The sequence below is a fragment of the Acinonyx jubatus genome, chromosome C1, assembly GCF_027475565.1.
Source record: "Acinonyx jubatus isolate Ajub_Pintada_27869175 chromosome C1, VMU_Ajub_asm_v1.0, whole genome shotgun sequence".
Taxonomy (NCBI): domain Eukaryota; kingdom Metazoa; phylum Chordata; class Mammalia; order Carnivora; family Felidae; genus Acinonyx; species Acinonyx jubatus.
In genome coordinates, this window is record NC_069381.1 from 67,880,703 (window position 1) to 67,906,025 (window position 25,323).

General features: G+C 36.5%; 1 long non-coding RNA gene across 3 annotated transcripts in view; it reads left to right on the forward strand.

The window, feature by feature from the left end:
• Window positions 1–25,110, forward strand: part of LOC113599083 (uncharacterized) — a 68,527-nt gene extending 43,417 nt beyond the window's left edge. Inside the window, exons 2-6 of one of the 3 annotated variants that reach the window (XR_008295001.1) lie at window positions 10,289–10,370; window positions 17,575–17,619; window positions 19,505–19,572; window positions 22,628–22,743; window positions 24,160–25,110. This is a non-coding gene — a long non-coding RNA (uncharacterized LOC113599083). Of the gene's footprint in view, window positions 1–10,288; window positions 10,371–17,574; window positions 19,573–22,627; window positions 22,744–24,159 lie in introns of all 3 variants that reach the window. The other 2 variants (XR_008295000.1, XR_008295002.1) reach the window with 2 other exon arrangements.
• Window positions 25,111–25,323: the final 213 nt, after the last annotated feature.

Sequence of the window (25,323 nt, forward strand, 5' to 3'; positions counted from 1 at the left end):
AAGGAGGTTAGAACCATAGGTTCATGTAATTATTACAACTAAAGTTATATTTATCAGAATGAGCAAAATGTTCTTCCTTTTGGACCAGAGCACTGAAACATCAGGACTTCCCCTCTTAGTTTTTCCTGTTTTTGCTGGGCTATGCCTTCTATGTCTACCTGGCACTATTGACATCCTCAGGGGCTGGCAATGGGTAAAATCTATCCAACCACTGAACAAAGATCCTTCAGAGAGCAGCTAACAGATTATGTGTCAGATCATTCCTGCCTCTGATATTCTGCCAGATCAACTAGATAGGGAACTTTAGATATCTAAAGGCTGCCTTTCATTCGTGGTCCCTTTATTCAGGGCATAATATTTCTGACATATATTTCAGCTATTGGAAATTGTCTCAGTTTCCAAATACTAGGGCTGCAAAGTTCTCTTGCAGTTTTCCTAAGTGCTTCTTACTCCCCAGTGTGTGTGTGTGTGTGTTTAATCTTCAGATCTTCTTCAATGAAACTTTTGATAAATGACCTTTTTTTAATATTGAAGTTTAAACACTGCTTATGCATAATTTAGATTAATTCCCTCTTCCCTTTTCACATGTATATGTACAGCTTGTTTGATCTTTAAACTGGCCACTCCATTCAACAAAATCAAGTGGTTGATGATTATGTTTTTCTAAATTGACTAGCCAACTCAGTCAAACAAGATTATGTTTACTGTACATGCAGACATCGCTCAACAAATCTATAAAATTAAGAGAGCCAAACCCTTCTCCTATGCAAGGGTGACTATATTAATCAAATTTCTCTGGAAGAAACAGAACTAATAAGATGTAAAATGTAAAGAAAGAGATTTATTATGAGGAATTGGCTCATGTGATTATGGAGGCTGGCAAGTTCTAAGATCTGCAGGGTGAGCTGGCAAGTTGGAGATGCAGGAGAGCCAATGATGTAGTTTCAGTCTGAGTCCAAAGGTCTGAGAGCCGCGATAGTGGAGGTTGTATTTCCTGTCCAAAGGGTGGTAGACTTAAGACCCAGGAAATGCTGATGTTTCAGTTTGAGTGCAAAGTCAAAAAAGAAGCCAGCATTCTAGTTTAAAGGTCATTAGGTGGGAAGAATTTTGTCATTGAGGGGAGGGTCAGCTTTTGTGTTCTGTTCAGGCCCATGATTGAACAAGGCCCACCCACATTCTGTGGGGCAATGTACTTTACCACCCAGTCTGCTGATCCAGATGTTAATCTCACCCCAAAACACCCTCACAGACACACACAGAATTATGTTTGACCAAATATCTGGACACCCATGGCCCAGGCAAATTGACACATAAAATTAACCGTCACAGTGTCTAGAAGCTATTTTAAAGTGTTTAAAAACATTATATGTTTTGCTAGTTATGAACTCAATCCCAGTACACTGTCCAGGGAACCCCTTTTTTTCCTGTAAACATTAGAATATGTGACAGAGTTCAGGTAACCACCAGTAATGGAGGGGACAATGAATGGCAAGATATTTGCTTCCTCATTCCACATGAATCTCAAGGACTAACACAGAATTTGCTCTGCTCTATTAAAACCCCAGAGGCAGAGTATCTGGTACCTATAGGCAGTGATATTTCCTAGTTTATAATTCCTTCTCAGGGTAACCCTGTATTCTTGATGAGCCACATTTGCATGGTGGCTCTATCTGGTGCCTGGAAATCCTTTTGTGTATGCCTCTGCCTGTGACTCCACTGGCTCATACTGCTGGCTCTTTGTCATTCTGTTGACATCCGAGGAGAGGGCACCATGGGTCCTGTACCTAAATGCTGCAGAAATGATGATTAGAGGGAGAAACATCAGTGAGTCATTGTGGAAAATGATCTTCCTGTAATTAATAAGGAGAAATGTGTTGTTGCAGCTTATAGGCCCAACCATAGCATCAAGACCCCAACTATTTAAAGTACACCTGATAGTTTTCAAAAGAAGAGATGAGCTCAGTGGGATTCCTGGGTGTTACGCATTTGATTTTAAATGGGTTTTGTGGGAAAAAATACCTTTTGGTTATTTTAAAGAGTTTAAGGTGCTAAGGAAATTACATCTTATTTGTAAATATTAAGCTTTTGAATATTCTGCCTAGATTTTCAACATTTTAATTCATTTATGTTTGTCAATCAACTTATCTTCTTCCTTAGAGTACTTTATTAGTGATTATTTTAGAGCATTAAAACCGATATTCCCACAGTTCTACCACCTAAACACAACTTCTCTTTATGATCCTATCAAAAATTTTATTTGTATTCTGTATGATTCTGTATAACTGTAGTAAAAATTCATATCTTTTTAAGGCTTTTTTTTTTTTTTAGTCTGGCCCTATTGAAAGTCTTTATTTTACCTTTGGAACAATTTTCTATTCCATCTCCAATTTTATTCAGTGTCAGCCATGATGATACGGTAAAACTGGTGTGTGTGATAAGCAAGGAGTCTCTGTTACTTCCACTATTTGAAATAACTATTAGGTGAAGACTCTACCATTATAGAGGCAAACAAAGTACTTTGAAGGACTCATTCAGTCAAATAAGAAGTTTATTGAGCTAAGTAGAGCAATAGTCTTATAAAATATTATATTTACGCATATATACAATATAAAAATATTTTAAAAATATACTTTTATGGAAAATATATCATATGCTGAAATACCTTCTGGTTTAGCCTTTGGGATGGGCTATTTTAATAAAAAAAATAAGCTTTCAAAAATAGTCTTTTCGAAAGGAATATGGTAGACCCTGTATTCTATTTTTAAGGCAGTTTTAAGCTGTTCTCATGACCATTATTAAAGTGCCCAGGTCCAGTGATGTCAGTGTACCTAGTTAAGAAAGACAAGTGTGTTAATGCCTCCAAATTGGTAAATATATTTTAATAAAACATATTTAGATTTTGTAGCTTGGTGCCAGAGGATGTCATTGAAGATGGAAACATATGGCCATCACTGGCATCTGGATAAGGGCCCCTAAGTTTTAAAATCCTCATGCTTCCTGCATAAACTGAGCTCTGAGAAGGGAAATGAAGGAATTATCCTTCCTTGATACCCCAGAGTATGGCACTATCAAGTGCATTATGGTGATTTTATACCTCCTCAAGAGGATCATTAGTCTATTTCTCTACAAAAATTTTTATGTTTTTTAATGTACATCAGTGTGGAAGGAATATCTAACTAACCTATTTATAAGGATCATAAAAATTGTTTTTCCTCTTAAAATGACATTATAAAAATGAATCTTCCCAGTGCTTTCTTGCTGGATGTTTTCAAGATTTTTTCCTTTTGTGAAACATTTATTTTCTCTTAAAAAAATATTTGCCACTTTACTTGTCCTTTCTCATTAAGGGAAAAAGAACAATTTTAAGAGTGGTTTGAAAAGAGAGCAAGCTCCCAAATTATCTCCAGACACGGTGATTTAACCCTCATCTACCTGGAAAATCTTGTACAAACTACAATAGGAACAGTTTTCCTATTCAGAACTAAAGATAAATCTCCATAGTTACAGTGTAAAAGAATCACTAAAAAGGTTTAAAAGTTCTAAATTGGCAGTAAGCTAATCACGTAAAAGACTCAGTCTTATTCCTTTTCCAAGCCTGCCTAAAATGCTTGATTTACTCCCTTATTATAAGTACATTGTAATAAATACACATCCCTTAAGGAATTAACTTTCTGCTGTGACTTTTTGAGAGTTGCTGTGTTATTCAGTGATAGATAATGTGTATACATGTGTATATGCTAGGATGCTCAAGTTATGCTGTAGTAACAACCTATCTCGAATTCTCATTGGCTAAATGCATCAAAATTTATTTCTCTCCCAGTGCAGGGCAATAGGGAGCACTGCTCATTGCGGTCTCTCAGCAACTCAGGCAATGGAGCTTTCCAGTGCCACCAGTGCAGGATTTAATTTTTACAGCCATGCCAGAAAGCAAGGAAATGCTAAGTGAAACAGAACAAAACAAAAAAACACAAAAAATGGTGAGATATCCTAAGGGTACACACAAGAGTTCCCAGTGGATAAAGGTGGAAAAATTTGAGCAAAAAAAGTGTTTGTTTAATTAAAAAAAGAGAATCCAAAGAGAATCTCACTGTCAGCACAGAGCCCGATGTGGGGCTTAACTCATGAATCATGAGATCATTACCTGAGCCGAAATCAAGAGTCGATAGCTCAACCTACTAAGCCACCCAGGCACCTCCCAATTTTTTTTTTTTTTTTTTTTTTTTTGTTAGCGTATTTCATTACTTTCTGGAGTATTGCAGAGATTAATCCTCTAGAAGATTGAGTTACCAGTCCAAATTTTCCATCTGCTGAAAGAACTTGAATTACTGCTTTTTTTAAATTTTTAAATTTTTATTTATTTTTGGGAGGGAAAGAGAAGGAGAGAGAGCTAGGCAAGGCAGAGAGAGAGAGAGAGAGAGAGAGAGAGGGAGGGAGAGAGAGAGAATCCCAAGGAGGCTCCCCACTGTCAGCACGGAGCCTGACGTGGTGCTCGAACTCAGGAACGGTGAGATCATGACCTGAGCTGAAACCAAGAGTCTGATGCTTAATTGACAGAATCACCCAGGAACCCCTGGATTATTTCAATTATGTTTCTCTTTCTGTTTTGCTGGTTGGTCTTTACTTTCTGAGAAAGATTGGAAGGTGTGAAAGTGCCTGTCAGATCTAAGTTGATCATTTAAAACTGCCACTGACTTGAAGTGTAGTGAACAACAAAAGTCCTTTTCCTAGAAGAGACTACAGATACCAAAAGGGAAAATATTCTAGGAGAGACTACTGAGGGGCCCCCGGGTGGCTCAGTCTGTTGAGTGCCTGACTTCGGCTCAGGTCATGATCTCACAGTTTGTGAGTTCAAGCCCTGCGTCGGGCTCCATGCTGACAGCTCAGAGCCTGGAGCCTGCTTTGGATTCTGTGTCTCCCTCTCTCTGCCCCTCCTCTGCTCATGCTTTGTCTCTCTCTCTCTCTCTCTCTCTCTCTCAAAAAATAAGTAAAAACATTAAAAAAAAAAAAATAGAAGAGACTACCGATGCCAAAAGGGAAAAGTGCTGAAAGACCTAGTTTGGCTAAGATAGTTGTTTCCTCCCTGTAAAGACTACCTTCTAGCAGTGCCATTTGTAGGAATAACAATCTCTTAATCTCTTCCACTGTCTAGAATGTTTCCAGGCAAAGGAAACCTAACCTATATTAAGATATTAAGTGCATTGATTGCTTTTTTTCTGATATGGCATGTTATTCTATTAATTTAGCTTCTATGTAGGATGTATCAGTACTGCAATTCAATATATTATGAATAATAATGATAATTTTTATATTTGCTCTGGAGGGCTAAGTTTTTTTTTTTTTTTAAATCATTCTTCCATTTTTGTGGGAACACCAATAGAAGGCAATCTCTTGCTGTCTCTGTAACAAAGAAACTAATTGCTAAAGCTGTTCATATAAATGAAAGGCTCTTTATCAAGTATGCACTTCGATTGTGATTTGGTTTTGTTGCCATAGCATGGACTGTCACTATCAGCTTGGGTCATAAAGCCTTTGGATAACTGGTAGACAGTCATCACCACCAATCTGGGCTATGTTTTAATTGTCAGTTCAGGCCTAGAGAGCACTGACTTGCTCTCCATCTGCCAGCAGATCTCCTTAGGCATGAAACTATCACTGCTATTGGAATACATAATTTCTCATGCAAAAATATTAGAAGTATACCAAAGAGGCATGAAATAAAGTGACTTTTATTTTAAGTGAGATAAGGGACATTGAATGGAAACAGGGAGGAAAGGTCAAAAACAGTAGGGTTTCTTGTTTACAGGCAAAACAGTTCAGAGCTACTTCACACTGGAGAGTGCTCTTGGAATTGGATGAGAAGAGACAAGAGCTAGGAATAGACTCTCAGGCCTGCAAACAAACATTTTCTGGAGAGATTTATTCTTCCATTTGTGCCGTAGAAAAGTGAAGGGAACGTGGCAGAATGTGTACTATCAGTTGGTTTCCTCCATAGCTGAATCCCACATCATTAAGGGCCTTGGAAATACAACAGCATTTTATATTGGCTGCTAAGTTGTACTCATAGCCAGCACAGGGAACAAAGGTTTTGGGTAAATGTGTTCTTGGCGGCATATGCTGCCTTGTAAGAAGGTTGATGTTTTCCACACCAGATAAAAATTCTCTGTGGCCACCTGTGCCATATGCCATTACCAATCCCCTCAGCTCTAGGACCCCTTTAGCCAGTACAAAAGACCTCTTTACTATCATTGGAATTCAAAAGACTTGAAAGGCCTCCAGGAGGCACTATAGAGAAACTGCAGTTAGAATTAAATACCTTTTAGTTGAGGAGAACCAGTTTCACACTGGTCTCTGAACTTGGAAATCTTAGCATTTTTCCCCCGGGAGATAGGGTATTGAAATCAGATTGCTGAAGCTGTGTTACATGAATGAGAGCTTAAAAAAAGATTAAAGAAGTTTAAGGCAAAGTTCAGATATATCTTTACTATCTTCCTCAGCACATTGACACAAAGGATTAAATACAGTTTAACAGAAAAGTGGAAAAATGATTTTAATAGAATATGGTCAGAATTTGGGAACTCAAGGATTGTTATCTGTATTCCTGAAAGTAGAATATTTTCACATAAAATTGAGAAGTCATTGAAGTTGTATTCTTCTGTAATGACATACAGAAAAATCCCTATTTATTTTGACCTGAGAAGAGTTAGGAAAAAAAAAAAAAAATCTCTCCTAAGAACCAATATCTTATTTCATTTTCTTCTTGAGTCACAATCACACCTGATTTACTGTTAACATCTACTGGTGGCCGAGGTTGTTGCACAGCCCTGAGCTGTGCTTAAAGTATCTTTTATAATAACCGCAGACTTAATAAAATAAATATTCCTAACTGATATTAGTATAACTGGGTTGAAAAAAAAATCCAAACTGTTGAAGATAAAACCCTTAATATCTAATGCATGTGTGATTGAGAATTTAAATGAATTTGCTTTCCTGGTACTTACTATTAAAAATTAAATTAAGACCAAGATGACACTTTAAGACATTGTACTTTGACGGTACTTGGTAGAGGGAAAAAAGGTCCCCCAAGTGCCTAACTTGAAGAGCCCCATGAGATTCTGAGAAATATACTTTTTGAATACTTCAACTTATAGTGTCTTTTCAGTACTCAATTAGCATAATTTGACACAATTATAGGTATAAACATTTTATAGGCACTTGGTAGGAGTGTCAAAAAAGTGTTGATTTCCATCCACTTATATTGGCAACACTCACCTAGTTCTAGCATGACACTTGAATGAGCAGTGAAATATGCTCCCTACTATTAATAAAATTCAAAGCATATTTCATCTTGACACCACATCACAAGTTTGACACTGCGGTTCCTCTCTGTGGAATTTTGAGTCATAGAGACATCCCCTTGCTACATCCCCATCTCAACTAGATGATAATTTGATTCAGACTATTTCAATACATGCCAATATGTATATCTCCCATGCAAAATGGAGGCATGCCCACAGAGAAAAGAAGGTATAACTGACAGGTCAACATCATTTTTGTGAAGTTGTACCTTAGTGGTTTAAAAAAAATATTTAAGTATGACTTTTACCAATTCTCCTTTTCTCACGCTTTATCAACAGGACTTTCCAGAATATGAAGTTGCATGAAACAAATAAATTATTCTTAAATGTCTTAATAAAATTCTATTTTTTAATGGATTGCTTTTTAAAACTTCAATCATGGAAGAGATAAGATAAGCAACTGTAAAGCATTTCCAAATCCAGCAGCATGAGGATTTATTGACATTGGCAACTTTGTACAAGTGTTTGGTTTGAGTTGCCGTTTTCTAAACAGTCAGACCTTTGTGTGTATGTGTATTACCAAAATGCTGGAAGAGGAAAAAAAAATGAATGTTAAGTATAAGAAATATGGGAGAGAAACTCAATTATTAGGAAAAAGGGTAAAAATGATGAGTTATGCACTCTTTCAGCTCTGTTTTCCTTCATGGTTAATCATTTCAGGTTTCCCAGGATTGAGATGAAGTCCATTTGTTTTGGCACCATTTTCCTTGTGATTTAGCAGCTCTGATTAAAATTTATGGCTAATAAAAATAATCTGATTCATCTTAATACTATTGAAAATAGAAAAGAAGCTCCATCTCAGTTAATAGTATTTTTGGTCAACATAATTTAACTATAATAGTCACTCTAATTTTTCAATGGTTTTTAATATTTGTAATTATTTTTAGAAATTGGGTTTTAGAGACACATTCTCTCATTTCTTCCATAAAATCAAATTTTGCCAGAATGAGGGAATTTTTTTTCTTTAATTCAAATTTACATTTCTTAGTCTGATATTAAGAATGAAAACATCTTAGGGATTGTTTTTATTTAGTCCTTTATTTTTATTTCATTAAAAAATTTTTTTTAATGTTTTATTTATTTTTGAGACAGAGAGAGACAGAGCATGAGCAGGGGAGGGGCAGAGAGAGAGGGAGACACAGAATCCAAAGCAGGCTCCAGGCTCCGAGCTGTTAGCACAGAGCCCAACGCGGGGCTCAAACTCACAAACCGCGAGATCATGACCTGAGCCAAAGTTGGACACTCAACCGACTGAGCCACCCAGGCGCCCCTCTTTTTATTTTATTTTTTAAAATGTTTATTTATTTTTGAGAGAGACAGAGCGTGAGCGGGGGAGGGGCAGAGAGAGAGGGAGACACAGAATCTGAAGAAGGCTCCAGGCTCTGAGCTTGTCAGCACAGAGCCCAATGTGGGGCTTGAACTCATGAACTATGAGATCATGACCTGAGCTGAAGTTGGATGCTTAACTGACAAAGCCACCTATGTGCCCCATGGTCCTTTAAAAGTAAGAAAAGTGAAATACTGTGACTGTTTCCTCATATCTGTACAGTAATATAGTTTTTGAAGTACTTTGATCTGTTATCTCAGTTGATATTCACAGTAATACATGTAAGGAGGGTAGTTCTCAGAGTATGTGAAATTATTTTTCAATAATTGGAAATTGAAATGTACTCTTGGAATTCTGACCATATTATTGAGCTATATCACATATTTTATGTACCTCTTAAGGTCAGAACAATTATTATACCTACTTGAAAGATGAAAAAACTGAGGCCTGGGTTAGTTAAAGTAAGTTGATCAAGGTCAGGAGGTAGTGAGTGTCAGAGTTTGAATTTGAACTCAAGTCTTTCCGATTCCAGAGTTCAAGATTCCAACCTCCACTGCAAACTGTTTCTGAGAGAAGCTTACCCAATTCTTTCCTTAAAAACAAACAAACAAACAAACAAACAAACAAAAAACCCGGATTTTTTTAGAGAAGTTTTAGGTTTACAATAAAATTGAGAGAAAGGTACAGTAATTTCCCATGTATCTCCTGCCCCTACACATGCGTGACCACCCCCGTTGTCAACATACTCACTAGAATTTTTTACCAAGGACGCACCTGCATTGACATATCATAATCACCCAAAGTCCACAATTTGCCTTAAGGTTCACTCTTGTTGTACACTTCATGGGTTCAGGCTAATGTATAACCACATGTGTATCTCATTATAGCATCATACAGAGTATTTTCACTTCCCTAAAAAACCTCTGTACTCTTCCACCCTCCCACTGACCTCCAGGAACCACTGACCTTCTTATTGTCTTCATAGTTTTGTCTTTTTTAGAATGTCATACAGTTAGAATTATATAGTATGTATCCTTCTCAGAATGGCGGCTTTTACATAGTAAAATGCATTTAAGTTTCCTCTATGTCTTTTCATGGCTTGAGAGCTTTTTTCTTTTTTAGTGCTGATTATTATCTGGATGAACCACAGTTTATTCGTTACTCCACTGAAGGACATCTTGGTTGCTGCCAGGTTTTGGCAATTATGAATAAAATTGCTATAAACATACGTGTGCAGGTGTGTGTGTGTATGTATGTGTGTGTACATACGTTTTAAACTCCTTTGGGTAAATACTGAGGAGAAGGATTGCTGGATTGTAAGAGTATGATTTGATTTTTTTTTTTTAACGTTTATTTTTGAGACAGAGATAGACAGAGCATGAACGGGGGAGGAGCAGAAAGAGACGGAGACACAGAATCCGAGGCACAGGCCCTGAGCTGTCAGCACAGAGCCCGACGCGGGGCTCGAACTCATGGACCACGAGGTCATGACCTGAGCTGAAGTCGGTGCTTAACCGACTGAGCCACCCAGGCGCCCCTTGATTTGTTTTTTTAAGAAACCACCAAACTGTCTTACAAAGTGACTACTGTTTTGCATTCCCACCAGCAACAAATGAGAGTTCCTGCTATTCCACATCTTCACCAGTATTTGCTGTTGTCGGTGTTCTAGATTTTGGTCACTCTAATAGGTATGTAACTCTATATTTATTATTATTTTTTTTTAAGATAAACTGAGTCCTAGACAGGCAGTTTTTGAGACCAAGATTCTCAGCCATTTAGTAGAAAAATTAGAGTTCAGGCCTTGATGTTAGATATCTGATGGTACTGAATTTCTGTGGTTATACTGTCTCTCAGTTGTACAGCTTTATACATGGATCACTGCCTGGGTGAAGTAGTTACTTAACTCAAATATGTTTGATAATTAATGGCAACTAGAGGTGATTTCTTACCTGTGCTTCATGAATGAGATATTTCAGAGCTGACAGTAGTATAGATTTATTCTCCAGCTCAGATGAGATTGGAACTTGCCGTGATCACTCAGCTGTATGGATCAAATCATACTTTCTAAATGCCATTCCCCCTTAATGTGCTATCCTTTACCAACACTGATCAATGGACTTCTGGTTATAAGAATAGGATTGGAAGTGGTTTCTTTGATTTCTCTTCATGATTTCAAAAGCATTAAAGGATACTACTCCTTTTGTGGGCCCCTGGGCTAAGGGTGAGGAGATGGTACATGTTATACTAGCCAGCCAAGGCCAATCCTGACCTTTTCTTTGCTCTTCCTTGAATGAGATTTTGAAATAGAGATAAAGTGGGAAGGACAAACCGTAGAACAATATAGCTTTTAACATCTATGACACACTTTGGGAAGATCACAGGGGAGCTAATGCTGAGGGAGGAATAGCAACATTTTTTTTTTTTTTTTTTTTTTTACGAATCAAAGATGGTAAATGTAGAGAATGAAGGAAAGGAGGATGGTACAATGGGAAGAGATGCCAGCATGATCACATAATTCACTGAGGGACTTCTTATAATTAAATGAGATGATCTTTTCCCATTTCCAAGTCTTTTTGTTTTTGTTCTTCTCTGGAAAAAGGTATGTGAGTACAAAACTGGTATTGGAGTATTAGTCACCTCATAATGAGCCCCATTCCCAAATGGAATAAGATGACTTTTGCAACTGAAAAAGTTTGTATCAATGACTTTAAAACAGATGGTGGACAAGAATTACAGAGTGCTAGTGGTTCTTAACTATTGATTGACTGATTGGATCCCTTTTGAAATTGTGATAAAAGCATGGGATTTTTCCCTATGAAAATCAACATATGCTCATGCCCCAATTTAACATATCATCTTAGGTTTATAGGCTCCCTAAAGGTGATCTCTGAACTCCTGTTAAAGAACCCTTGGTTTTGATAGTCATACCAGACTTCATGAGGAGAGCAAGAGAAAGTGTGAGAGGATGAGTAAATTTTAGACAGGTAGCAGATTAAATGTGAGGTATGTAGAAAGTGCTCAATAATATTGGTGGAATAGAATGGATGATTGAGCTGAGAGCATTTTCCCTCTGGCTCTTAGCCTCTCTACCTCTTTACTGTTCCACTACTTAAAGATTCAGTCACCTTGGTAAAGATTTGTGCTCTTCCCCAACCCTTTCTTCCTTTTCTTTCCTTATTCACCTCTAAAGATTGAAACTCTGCTAGGAACTAGCAGTCAGACTGGAAATGCCTTTGAGCCTAATAGCTACTTATGTCAGCTGTGGCAGTAAAATGGTTATAGCAACCCAAGTTTCTGGGAAACGTGTATGCAGCTTTAACTGAACAGCCCATCTTTTAGGCCAGTGCTTCTCCACCTTTAACGTGCATGTGTCTCCCTAGGGCTCTTGGTAAAGTGAAGGTTCTGGTTCTGTAGGTTTGGGGTGAGTTGGGGTCTGCATTTCTAACAAGCTCCCAGATGATGGTGTTGCTGTTGCTGTTGCTGCTCCATGGACCACACTGTGAACAACAGAGCTGTGGTCTTTCTAGGAAGCTGGCAGAACTATTCTTGTCATTGTGGCTTGTGTGTGTGTGCGTGTGTCAAATAATCTAAGTTTACTCCCCCAGAAAATGCTAATTGCCTACTGTGGCCCAATAAAAGGAGATTTTGAGCCAAGAAAGGAAGTAGAGAATTATTTAATTTTTGAAAAATCTAAATTTTTCAGATCATTGAAAATCTATTATTTGACCTAATTAAATGGAAGCTGATATTTGTGTAACAACATCTCCTGTGACACAGTCTGGGGATTAAGTACAGTAGAAATACCTGTCCACTCTCCCCAGGAACATCAGCTAGAAAAATCAGAAGATGCTTACTCTACTCGCATAATGATACATCATTTGCAGATACATAGTTGTGCATAAAGGCTTAGTAAATTTTATAATGAAATGGAATCTGTTTCCTCATATTCATTTTAAGGGGTAAAATACAAAAAAATTACTATATTTGTTTGGTTCCAATGCACTTTTTTTGTTTTTGTTTGTTTGTTTGTTTTTGCATTTTAACATAGTTTGAATTAGGATGTGTGTTACACTTAATGGAGTTTTACAATTGCTGTTGACCAAGTGGCACTTGTAAGGAAGGTGTCACTGGGTATGCATGTGCAAGCTTAATTGTTATTCTCTGTGCCACGGCTGGACACTGGCAACCTCTTGACATTTTAGTCAAAAACCATCAGGCCTATTAGAGGAAGGAATATGAGCGCAGAATGGGAGTTAGCAGCTTGAAAGAAGAGGCTAGGGACAATTTAAGAAATGCTGCATCACCAATGCTCCTGACAGCATACAGGTTGATATCATGTAACATGATATCTATGGCTCTGAGATGAACTATACCTCAGGAAAGTTGGATTCTACATGTACAGAAGTTTTTAAGCTACTGTTAAAATATATTTTGCTTGTATTTTTATTTTAACCTATGAACAAGATAATACATGATAAAATTCCATATGTAAATGAGTCTGAAAGAACTCCTTCACAAAGTATGAAATAAAAACCGTAAGTAGTAAGAAAGCATTGTGTCCTAATTTGGTTGCCAACATTTGTTTGATTTCCTAGTGGTACATCTTACAGTTAATGGCAACTTGATATGATGAATGCTGCAGTTTAAAAATTACATATTGGAGAAATAAAGTTATCCCAAGTCATAAAATTATAGAGTCAAAGGTAAATTCAAGAAATTAACTAGTGAGTGTCTAAATCAACCAGGACACATGAGGTTCAAGGACAGAGTGCAGAATAGTGGATGTTCTTATGAATTAGAAAATCTAAGCAGTAGATATGGCTTTGATACTGAGCAGCTGTGACCATGGGCAAATCACTTCAATTCTCTGGATCTCTGTTTCCTAACATATAAAATGAAGAGTTTGTCTTAAATAATCTCCAGTGTACCTTTAAGATCTTGGATTCTGCATATTCAAAACAAAAATGTGGTGGATAAAAGATTAGGTTTACCCATTATCTCTTGTGTTATCCCCTTTATCACAATGGAATTTTGCCTGATGATCTTCCTCATATTTTAGTTGAAATTGAATCAGGGTTCATTTTAGCAGAACTCTGTTCAGCTTTTATGAGGTAGGGGGAATAACTAACTGGTCAGCCTCTTCTTGACAATTCTATGCATACTTGAAAAACTGTTATGAATAGATACCATGGATTTATCTTTCACAAAGAAAGTAATCTTAAGTTCTTTTCAAAAAGAATAAACTTCTTAAATAGTTAATAAATTGTTAAATTCTATTAACAATTTCTCTTGTATCCGCTTACCATTTGTTTTTGTTTGTTTGCTATCCTGCAACCAGTTCTTTCTGAATAGTGCCTTAATTTCTTTCAGAAGAATGACCTCTCTCGAGTCTGCAAGGGCTGTGATTAAGGGTCTCTGCACATATGTATATGTATATTCTACATATATATATATATATATATATATATATATTCTGCGCATATATATATATATATATATATATATATATATATATATTTGTTGTTGTTGTTGTTGTTGGAGCGGGGGTACTCTGAATCTAGAGCTGAGTGTTACAAAAATGTAAAAGATAGTCATAGTTCACTGTCAAGCTGTCGTGCAGCCTCCATGCCCAAAGCTGACTGGTTGCTGATTGGATGTGAGGCTGACTCTAGACCTGGACTCAAAGTCTCTTTGCTCTTTTGAGCTCCCCAAGATTGCTCCAAGCAATTCTCTTTCTAGATTAACCAGAATGGGTTTCTGATGCTTACAATGAAGGAAGCCTAACAAATAGAGACAGAATTTGTGCAGGGCGCTCCAGGACGCCAGTGATCACCAGCTTCCCAGTGTCTTGGTGAATAAACTGGAGACGATGGAGGTACAGGATTCTGGTGTCTCACACACTCTACATGAAAAGGATTCGAACTTCTTGACTGATGTCAAATATATATATATATAGTGTAAAATACCTCTACATACTGTTTTTACTTTTCCTTTAGATTGCCCAAAGCCTTTCAGTCTTTATGATGGGCCTTAGTTTTGACACAAATTATATCTCCAAATAGAATTTTGAAATGCACTTTTTACACCTATCCTGTCCGTAATTAAAGGTAATCGTGTCCCTTTCTTTATTGGTCGCCGAAAGTAGTATACAAAATATTCAAGAAGGAAGGCCATTAAAAGTCTGTATTATGCTATTTGAATATATTTTCACAGAAGAAGAGAAAACAAACTATGAATTGCTAAATTCTACACCTGAAACTAATATTACACTGTATGTTAACTAACTGAAATTTAAATAAAGGTTTGGGGAAAGAGAAAAGAAGAAGAGAAAACAAATTGATTTGTTTTTCTTTTTGTGCCATGGTGGTTCCATTTATTAGTTATAACATTTGTAAAATCTTTCACAGTCCAAACTGCTGTTCTTTTCTTTTGGAAATCCATCAACCTGCCTCTACCCCTCCAGATACTGGAAACATTGACTATTTAACTGAAAGGAAATACAGAGGGAAAAGACAAAACACTTATAAAGAAAGCAACTCATGGGGAGCCTGGGTGGCTCAGTCAGTTGAGCGTCCGACTTCAGATCAGGTCATGATCTCACAGTTTTTGGGTTTGAGTCCCATGTCAGGCTCTGTGCTGACGGCTTAGAGCCTAGAGCCTGCTTCAGATTCTGTGTCTCCCTCTCTTTCTGCCCCTCCCCCACTCATAACTCTCTGTCTCAAAAATAAACATTAAAAAATAATAATAAAGTAACTCATGACTCTCTGAGTTACTTCTTTTGGAAATATAAACTCTGGAGGATTGAAAATGCCTTTCATGTTTCCCTCCCTTCATACCCTGCCATTTCCAAATAGTTTTCTCTTCTGCCATCTGAGATTCACTGGAAACATTCCTGTGTATGTTTAGGGTACCAGTTAATAGTTTGAGCTCTAGAATTGCATTTCTTGAGTGTTAATACTAGATTCACTTATGATGTGACCTTGGGAAAATTAATCAATGTCTCAAAACTTAAATTTCTCTATCTGTAAAATAGGGTTAACCAGAATACACCCCCCCCCATTATTGTAAAGCTCATATGATGTAACTGATACAACACACTTGGCAGAGGGCCTGGTACCATATTAGACCCTTGATGCTTGTTATTTGTTATGATTATGTGTGTGTGTGTGTGTGTGTGTGTGTGTGTATGGCAATTATATGTGTATATATATACATATATATATATATATATATATATATATATATATATATATGGCAATGGACAGATGCAAATACATAATGAAGGCAGGGTTTTGAATGGATCTGATGGTATGGTGTGTGGTAGATTGCAGAGGGAGAGAGAGAGGCAACAAGACTAGTGGGCTACTTTTACAGTAAATCTGATGTGATGTTCAAAGGGCCAGATATGGTGGGTGGGAAGTAATGATACAAAAAGAGGGACAAATGAAATGAAGAAAGGAAGAGGTTTATTGATGATCAGCTGAGGATATCGAAAGGAAAAAGCATTTCTGGGTGATTGACTCAGGAAGGTATGGGGAAGTCAAGAAGGGGAATAGGTTTAGGAAGAAAGGGAAACATTTTGTTGAGTGAAGGAGAGGCATCCACATACAAGTATTCAGCCAAGACGAGGGAAGTCAGGTTGAAGCTTGTGAAGGACTGAGCTGAAATCCTTGGTAAGTCTTTTGTATGAATAAACAGGATATATTATCTTTTTTTTTCCTGTGGGATATATCAGAAAGTTGTAGCAGAGCAGTGGCTTTTGAAAAGCACATAGTGTTACGGAACCTCAGTTTCCTCTTCTATAAACCTGATGTTGAATGATCCCTATGGGACACCTCGCAATGGAAATTGATATGCAAAGAGTGAATTTATGGATCAGCTGTGTGAGAATTATAACATAAAAGTATATGTCATATTACACTTCACCCAACTTGTTTTTGAATTTTAAGTTTGAATGTTCTAGATGTTTAAGATGTTTAAGGTACTATTGAAAAAGTAGCACGTTCAAAAGGCAGAGAACCTATCTTCTCCCTTATTTTACAGTGCTCCCAGATCCGAAACAGGGCACATAGATATAAAAAGAAGTTGACAAACAATAAATGCATAGTCCAACAGCCTAATGGTTTTATATGACATATATAATAATACAGAAAACAGGATTAACTTCAAAGGAAATATATACAAGGGGATTATTGTCTGTACCAGAAATAGAAGCCATAAGTGTAAAAATATATATGCATGAAAATTTTACAATTTATATATGTGTGTGTAAACCACCCTCAGTGAAATACAGTGTGATGATTAAGCATGTAAATTTGGATTGCAAACACAGACTCCAATTGTGCTCACCTAATCATCCATTATGTGCACAACTTACTGATTTGCACGCTCAACTAGACAGGATCAAATATTATCTGTATGTCACTTAAATGTCCATGGTTTGTAAATTTAGAGTTGTTCAAAATAAAAAGGTTCACTTCTTTTACTAGCATACCACTTTACCCTGTGTACATTTTTTTTTAAGTTTATTCATTTATTTTTAGAGAAAGGGGCAGAGAGGCAGAAGATAGAGGGAGAGAGAGAGAGAATCCCAAGAAGGTTCTACACTGCTAGCACAGAGCCCAGTGCAGAGCTCGAATCATGAACCATGAGATCATGACTTGAGCCAAAACCAAGAGCTGGATGCTTAACTGATTGAGCCACCCAGATGGTCCTACCCTGCATACATTTTAATGCAACAAAGTGTCTACAGATTATTTCTTTCAAGCTTCTTTTGCCTTTAATTTCTGTAGAACTAAATTTGTTACTTTTGTGACTTACTAAAAAGAAAATTTATTTCAATCATGGGTATGCTGATCATATTAAACTACTGTATCTCTCTTTGTTTCACAGGCTATGGAGTTTGGAGTAGCCTTTGAACTCAGCTATATTTTAGTGGTATCCTTCATTTTGTGATAGCTTACTTTGTGGAATTTTATCTCTCTGTAGTGGGGCATTTGAATAGTTGTATGTTAAAGATTATATTTGAAATTTATACTTCTTGCCCGATTTTCATCATCAAATATTTACTTTGGTATTTATATTATTGGTTATGAGGTCCCATAGAGCTGAGTGCATGGTTCTTGGCAGAAAATTTTGGTTGAAGAGATGTGTGCTGGAATGGATTTATGATTACTTGTAAAGATAAACAGAAAAAATCTGGAAACGGATATAAATTACAGTGTTCTCTTTAGACATTAATACAAGAACTCTCCTTTGTCTTTTGTTGTACCCACCTGATATATTTCTTTGGCATTAATTATTCCTACCCCAAGTAGATGTTGGCAACATAGTGGTCAAGAGCTCAGTCCTTTGGGTTCAGATATGCTAATCACTAGCTAGATTTCATAATCTGTGTAAGCTGCAGATTTTTAATAAAAAAAAACTTTTAATACCTTGCTGGGTGTCTAGAGTTGATGATATAATGCATATGAAGCTCTTGGACATAGCAAACATGTACTTGTTATTTTAGGGGTTGCCATTGTATATGTCAGTGCTTCATCAGAATTTTCATGGCTCAGCCAAATGGTACCTTTAAAAATTTTTTTTAATGTTTATTTATATTTGAGAGAGAGACAGAGCAGAGGGGCAGAGGGGCAGAGAGAGAGGGAGACATAGAATCCGAAGCAGGCTCTAGGATCTGAGCTGTCAGCACAGAGCCTGATGCAGGTCTTGAACGCACAAACTGTGAGATCATGACCTGAGCCAAAGTCAGATGCTTAACTGACTGAGCCACTCAATTGCCCCCAAATGGTACCTTTTTAATTAAAGGCACACCTCTTAATGGTTCTCTTTTCATAGTTACTAAAATGTTTCCAAAAATCTTAGAAATATTTATTTTCAGAATACTCATGCACACACATATGAAAAAAATTAATACTATTGGGGAGCCTTGATGTGGCACTACTGGTCCATTCTCTTAGAAATATCTGTCAGGTGCTTTTCATGAAATACATATTTTAAATCTTACAATAATCTGCAAGGTAGATGTTATTAGTATTCCCATTTTATTGATGAGAAAAGGAAGACTTATTGAGGTCAAATATCTTTCCCAATGTCAGAGAGGTAAAAATTGTGCATTCTGGCATGTATCCATTGTACAAAGTCTGGGATTTTGTGTGTGTGTGTGTGTGTGTGTGTGTGTGTGTGTGTGTGCTTTTTTAGTTGCATTAAAGAAAAAATCACAGCCAGTTTTGAATTAAAAAATACCAGGAGTGACAACTATGCACTCCTAACTTCTGACAACTCTATGTTAAGCATGTTTATTGATCCAAAATATTTGAATGCAAGTCAGATGACGTACATGTGAAAACAATCCTTCATCAATTTTGAGAATATAAACATTCCTCTGAAGAGGGGGAGGGGAAACTACATTTTCAAAATTTAACTACTTCCTTTAAGGCATACTGGAATTTTCTTCCTTGGTTTCTTTTGCTCACTCACTAAAATGTTACTAGGTTGAATATCATTCAAATAAATAAACAAACCTATTTCTTTCCATTAACTTGCCAACATGTAAAAAGGCTAGGAGACTTATTTACTTTCAGGAATCAATTTAGGGGCAATTCTTCTTGATCTACTGCAACTTTTGATTCTTCTAGTTTCTCTAACTGTAAAGCCAATAATGTCTGTTTTGTTTTCCTGGCCTTCAAATTCCTTTGCAGTCACCTTCAGTGACATGAACTGGAGATATTTCTACTATTTGTTTGTTTTAGCAAAAATATTATTCATGAAAAGGAAAAGTAGAAGATATAATAACAAGAAATCATTCAATTTTCATTAGATTCTGCTCTGTATGACATGTGGAAAAATGGAGAAAATATAGAAAAGTCAATAGTAAAGGCTTTCAAGGTAAGTTTGATTATTCAAAGAGAAGTAGTGAATATATATATAAAATCAGAGAATTATATGGGAAGAGCAAGCAAGAGAGAGCAAGAGATTAAGATTGAGAGAGAGAAAAGGAAGGAGAAAAAAGATAAAATAAAGAACTATGTCCTAGAAACTGAACTTTATTTGTAGAAGAGCCCCTACCTTTATTACTCATTTATATGCTGGAACACTGTGGCAAAAAACTCTGAATGCGCTTGCAAATGGACTGCTTGAGCAATATAATATCATATAGCTATTTCCTTTGATGTGTGAGTTAAAAAAAATCTTATGCATTTGAATAATCTTTTTGCAGCCATACCACAGATGTTATAAGACTCACTCAAAAGATGGCATCTTTTAAAATTTGAAAACATCAACTCTGCCAATTTACTCATTACTATTAACAAGATAAAATCATAGCAATATCTAACTCAGCAGGCATTTATTTATTGTTGCTATTAAAAATGTCTGGCACTGCAGAAAAAAATAAGGCTTGTGAAAATAATAATACAAAAGACAACAACTAAATGGGAACCTACTATGTGCCAGGATTTTACAAATGTTGTCCGTCTTAAATACAACAACCTGGCAATGAAGAAGTTATTTTACAAAGAAATGGAAGCTTAGAGAATTTAACCTTTTTTTTTTTCTTTCTCTTTCTTTCTTTCTTTCTTTCTTTCTTTCTTTCTTTCTTTCTTTCTTTCTTTTCTTTTCTTTTCTTTTCTTTTCTTTTCTTTTTTTTCCCCACAATTATATAGAGAGTAAGCTCCTAAGTAAGGGCGTGAGGTCTTACCTATTTGGCTTAACAGACTTTGCTTCCTTGCTTTCTATACAGAGCTGTTGTACCTAAAACGAAGTTGTGGATATATGTAAAACTATATATAAAAAAAATCATTCATGTACAAAAATCATATATATATAACCATATTCATATCTGTATCTAAACAGACACCCACCTATACCTGCCTACCTCTATCAATTTCTGTATCTTCATATCTATATTTCTCTATCTGGGAACTAATGATATATTAGCATAGAAAATAGCTAAAAAATAAGAGTATGATATGAATGAGTAAAGTACACTCTGAACTCTGAGTAGAATGTGAAAACTAGTCAAGAAGGAAAATGATAGGACCCATTGTTTGCATTTACGAGGAAAAAATGTTACTTTGGACTTAGTCTTATTGGAAAAGTAGGGCCATTTGTGAACAGGAGAGAGAAAGAAAGGAATAGAACATGTATTTATTGAACACTTAGTATGTTCTAAGCACTGGAAAGACAGCCTGTTTTTTATATTGAATGTAATCACCTTATTATGGCCATTTTACACCTAAGGACAATTATACTCCAAAGGGATGAAGCAACTAATCAATCCATAACCTGGAGGAGGATTTGAACCAAGGTCTGCAGGACAAACAAATACTATGCTTTTCATATCACCAGGAGATAAACAAAACGATACTAAGTAAAAGTTGGCCTGGGACCAATATTCAGATAAATCGGAGGGGGAAAGTGACAGGGAATGAGAGGAATTAAAAAAAATTTTTTTTAAGTTTATTTATTTTTGAGAGATAGAGCGAGTGGGGGAGGGGCTGAGAGAGAGAGAATCCCAAGCAGTCTCCACACTGTCAGCACAAAGCCCTGTATGGGGCTTGAACTCACAAACCATGAGATCATGACCTGAGCCGAAACCAAGAGTCAGACGCTTAACTGACTGAGCCACCCAGGCGCCCTAGGAATGAGAGGAATTTTTGAGAATTTAGTAAAGTAAATCCAGAGCCAAAAAGAAGAAGCCTTAACTAAGGATATGACACTATGGTTAGACAAAAGAATAACATGATGTTATGTCTTCTGAGCATAAGTGGTGCTTTCTCTGTTAAGTGCTTATAGTTTCCAGAAGTTCAAAAGTCACCTGAGGTCTTTCATTCATTTGATAAGAGAATGTTCATCTAAATTAATCTTTGGAAGTACTTACAAGTGTGTGTAGACTGTTAGATCATTTGGGAGTTCAGAAATGAGCAAAGTTGGTGTGTGAATTTGCTGGATGTGTAATAGAGCAGGCTGACAAAATAGAATGGAACTCAGTGAGATTAGGTTAAGCATTTCTCACCGCGCTGAATTATGTTGCCAGTGGAGAGTGGAAGATCCCAGTATTTTTAAATGAGTTCACATGTACTGATTCAGTGGAATTGTGCTGAGTGATCTTGAGAATGCTCAAAATTGAGATTGCTGAGCAATTTTCAGTGATTTAATTGTTAAGGAATTCTGGAGACTAGGAATCAGCAAACTGGAGATAAGCAAATATCACTGAGTTTTGAAAAAAGGGAAGAAATATTTTGCAAACTAGAGAGCAGCCAGCTTCATTGGTCTCTGGCAGGAATAGAATGATTTGGAGGAAGGTCGTTTCACACTTTTATGAGAGGAAGTGGTGGTTGTTAGGACCCAGTATAAACTCACTAAGATCAAAGCACGTGAGAAGCGTGCATTCCATTTTTGAAGGGCATTGATTTTCTGCAACAACAGACCAATCGGGTGATGTTTCTCTAGCCCTATGATCCATCTAGTTGCATGATTATTTTACATCTGTCCTTAGATCTGCAACATTGCACCAGCATTTCTCACTCTAACTTGATGACCTTACATCTTTGTTCACTGAGAAAATGAAAGATACCAGAGGAAATGTCTGTGAGCTTCCTCTGCCAGAATGCTGCCTCTTCCTGCATTTGTGCACACACAGTCTGCCTTTCCCCAGCTCAGTACCCCAGTAGGGATGTACTGTCCTGCTCCAATGTAAATTCACCTCCTCCCTTGTGTTCTGCATCCCATTCTTCTCTTGCTTGTTCAGGGCCAGCACACCAGCAATTGCCCCTTCCTTCTCTGATGATATAAGCTTCTTTTCTGTTGACTCATACCCACTAACATATGGGTGTGTTATTCTATTTCCCATCTTAAAAGGCAAATGAAACCAAACACTAACCAAAGAAAACCTTTTGTCTGTGAATCTACTTCCAATGATTATTTCATTTATTCCCTTTAGGCTGGACCTCCTGGAAAGTGTGGCTTGTATTTTGTTTCTGATTCTCCTCTTCCTGTTTTCTGTTCAACCCACTTCTTTTCAAGTTGTGGTAGCTACACTCCAGTGGCACTGCTTTTGTGAGTATTATCAATACTAACAGAGGCTTTGACTTAATTACTTTGGGATGGGGCATGGACTGGTTATGTTTTTGTAAGCTGTCCAGTTGGTTATAGATTCTGGCTGGGACTGAAAACTGGCCCACACCTTCTGAGCAGGGACTAAATCCCTTAGCATGCTCACTCTGTCATAGTGCTGGCTGCCTCTGAGGGCTTGCCTCAGACATCTAGTTGGTTTCTCTCTTTGGCAGTTCTGTAGATAAAATAGGGTGATTATTTTGAATTATTCTTTGTAAGAGTTATTGCAGAGTCTCTTTAAATAGAAAGCTTGCCATGCATTTTAAAATAAGATTATGATTTACAAAAACATTGATTCATTCATGAATTGTATGAAACATAGCTGTTGCATTAGACCAGGTATGTATTTATTTCCCAGTCTTTTGCAGGTGCTTGTAAGCCTTTATAAACTAATAATCAGAAAAAATATGGGACATAAGCAAATCATTATAATAACTTTATTTTGTCTTATGTGAAACATCCTCTTTCGAGCAATTTAAAGTATTTTACATCTTTGTAGGACAATACTTGACATGTTCTATTTCTGAATTGAAATATTTGTGCAGACTACTAAAAATTCATAGATGCCCTTAAGCTGAGGGTTCTTTTGTTTGTGTGCACAAAAACCTTTGAGGAGTTAAGTGTTATGTATTGAAAATGTAATAGTGGGCAAATTTTCTATCTATCAATCTTTGGGTCTGTCATCTACTTGTACAGTGCTTATCACCCTATCATCTATTTGCTACATATTTTCTCAAGATATATGGTTTGTAGTTTTCTCTATATTTACGGCAAATAATGATTTTTGATGTTTATTTATTCTTATTTCCCTTTTGAGAAAGATCAAGATAACTGCACAACAATGGAAAGAATGAGACAAATAGTTGACTTTTCAACATTCCATAAAAACTTTGAAGATCAAATCAGCAGTTCAATAGCCTCAGAAGTTACAGGCAATCACAGGAGTAAGTTGAGATCAGAACTGGTACTAGGCTGGGTTTCTAGGCTCAGGGTGGCCACAAATTAGCCTTGTGACCTTGGAGGAGTCTCTTAACTGTTCCAGACTTCAGTTTCTTCAGCTCTAAAAGGAGTTTAACTTTTAGATTACTTGAGAATACTTGGGATTGTATAAAGCTTTTTATAGCAATACCTGGGAAAACAATAATCTATTCTTTAATAAGGATTTTATTGTTTAATAAAAGAATGGGAGTAAGGTTATATGAGCTGTGAATAAACCCCATTTTAGTGAGTGCTAAAATAAATGAATTTGGCCATTTTTCTTTATGAAAATTGTCAGAGAAATTAGCTCTGTCTTTGAGCACAAACATGAGAGTCAAAAGAACAGTAAATGTAATTTCAATTTCATTCATCTTTTTTCAGAGACGAGAGACAAACTTGGAACTCTTCCAAAAGACCCAAGTAAACAGAGAGGAAGTTTTGGAAGATTGAATCAGAGCCAGAATAAACTAGGATATCTGTTTAAGATGGATATTACAAAAGGAACTGAAAAATGATTCAGGGAGATATATTTAGATCTGGAATCAGGAAAAGTTGTTTTAATTAAACTTTTTAGAATTAAGATATTAACTTGCATCAGTATTAATTTACATGAGAGACTATTAAGGATATACAGAAAAGGTATTTGACTAATAACACCTTTTTTTCCTCCTTAGTATCAATGCCTATGGTCAATTAAGTGGGAAAAAAATCAAACTAATTTCATGTAGTTGCTAATATAGTAAAATAAAATTTGTGTTTTATAAAATTATAGTTGTTTTGGTTTTGCCCTTAAGAATAGATGAAATAGAAACAATTCTACTTTTTTTAAGTTTTCTTTCTTTAAAAAATATTTACTTATTTTGAGAGAGAGAGAGAGAACACACACACATGCACCATTAGCAATGAAAAAGAACGGGGCAGGGGCAGAGAGAGAGATTGAGAGAGAGAGAGAGAGAGAGAGAATTTCAAGCAGTCTCCATGAACCATGAGATCATGACCTGAGCCAAAATCAAGAGATGGACGCTTAACCAATTGAGCCAACAAGGTGCCCCAATTCTACTTCTTAGTATAATTTTAGAAAATGCGGTACAAGTGCCCCTCTGCATCAGCACTCCTGTATCCCTTGGGTAAATTCCTAGCAGTGCTATTTCTGGGTCATAGGGTAGATCTTTTTTTAAGTTTTTGAGGAACCTCCACACTGTTTTCCAGAGTGGCTGCACCAGTTTGCATTCCCACCAACAGGAAGACCATGAAGGAGGGGAAGGAAAAAAAAAAAAAAAGGTTGGAGAGGGAGAGAGCCAAAGCATAAGAGACTCTTAAAACTGAGAACAAACTGAGGGTTGATGGAGGGTGGGAGGGAGGGGAGGTTGGGTGATGGGTATTGAGGAGGGCACCTTTTGGGATGAGCACTGGGTGTTGTATGGAAACCAATCTGACAATAAATTTCATATTTAAAAAAAAATGCGTAGGTTGTGGCAAAGGCACTGAGGATAATTTTTCTTTAATTTTTTTAAACGTTTATTCATTTTGAGAGAGACAGAGCAT